A 1,473-nucleotide genomic window follows, 5' to 3' on the forward strand; every position below is an offset into this window, starting at 1 on the left:
CCTGCCGATGCAGGGGACGCGGGTTCGTGCCCCAGTCCAGGAGGATCCCACGTGCCGCGGAGCGGCTGGGCCCATGGGCCATGGCCGCTGGGCCTGCGCGTCCGGAGCCTGTGCTCCGCAACGGGAGAGGCCACAACAGTGAGAGGCCCGCATACTACAAAAAAAAATAAAAATTAAAGTTAAAAAAAAAAAAACAAAGTAAAATGTATGTTCTTAACTTTGTAACTGATACTATCTATTATAGATGGGAGAGCAATCTAATGAAAAGAACATTGGGTTCTAGGGCCAATGCTCGTGAGGAACACGAGCTAAACTTTATTGTGCATGGCCCTTCCTCAGTGATTATGTATCTCCATGCCAACTTACAATGTTTCAACTTACAATTTCACTTTACAGTGGTGCAAAAGCAATACACATTCAGTAGAAACTGTACTTAGAACTTTGAATTTCGACCTTTTCAAACAGGGCTAGCGATTAATGCAGTCTAATACTCTCTTGTGGTGCTGGCAGCAGCAGCTCCCAGTCAGCCACACAATCACAAGAGTAAACAACAGGTACACTTACAGCGATTCTGTACCCATAAATCCATTGTTTTTCACTTCAGTACAGTAGTCAGTAAATTACATGAGATATTCAACACTTCATTATAAAACAGAGTTTGTGTTAGATGATTTTGCCCAAATGTAGGCTAACGTAAGTGCTCTGAGTACGTTTAAGGTAGACTAGGCTCAGCTATGATGGTTGGTAGAGTAGGTGTATTCTATGTATTTTTGACTAACAATGTTTTCAACTTACAATGGGTTTATCGGGATGTAACCCCATCGTAGGTCAAGGCAGTCTGATCTGTCTATCTGTCTGTCTCCCTAACTATCTATCTAATCCTCAATGGCCCTAAGAAGTCGCTATAATCCCCATTCTGCAGATGAGGAGACAAAGCCATAGGAGGTTAAGGGTTAAACAATTTGTCCAAAGTCTCACAATTCATAAACGATGATGACTGGATACAAACTCAAGATGTGAGTCCAGACTCCATGCCTTAAACCCATTCCTATCAGGCATCATTATAATTTCACTTCTGTATAAACAATATTAAAAACAGTAAGAGCTACCACCTATGACATGTTCTCTCAGTGCTAATCACTATATGCACTGACATTTCATTTCATCCTCACAGCAAGGCTTGGAGGTATTGTTTTTATTGTATTCTTTAGGAAACCAAGCTCAGAGACGTGAACTGATTTTCCCATGGCTGCATAGCTAGTAAGTGGCAAAGCTAAACCTCTGCCTACATCTCTGACTCTAAATCCCAAGGTCTTAACCACTGCTTTATTCTAAGAGTAAAGAGTATCTTATTAGATAGAAACATCTTTGGTGTATTATTTGGGTTGGCCAAAGAGTTCATTCGGGGGCTTCCCTGGTGGCGCAGTGCTTCAGAGTCCGCCTGCCGATGCAGGAGACGCGGGTTCGTGCCCC

Source organism: Lipotes vexillifer, unplaced genomic scaffold (assembly GCF_000442215.2).
Source record: "Lipotes vexillifer unplaced genomic scaffold, Lipotes_vexillifer_v1.1 scaffold784, whole genome shotgun sequence".
In the NCBI taxonomy this organism is placed as follows: domain Eukaryota; kingdom Metazoa; phylum Chordata; class Mammalia; order Artiodactyla; family Lipotidae; genus Lipotes; species Lipotes vexillifer.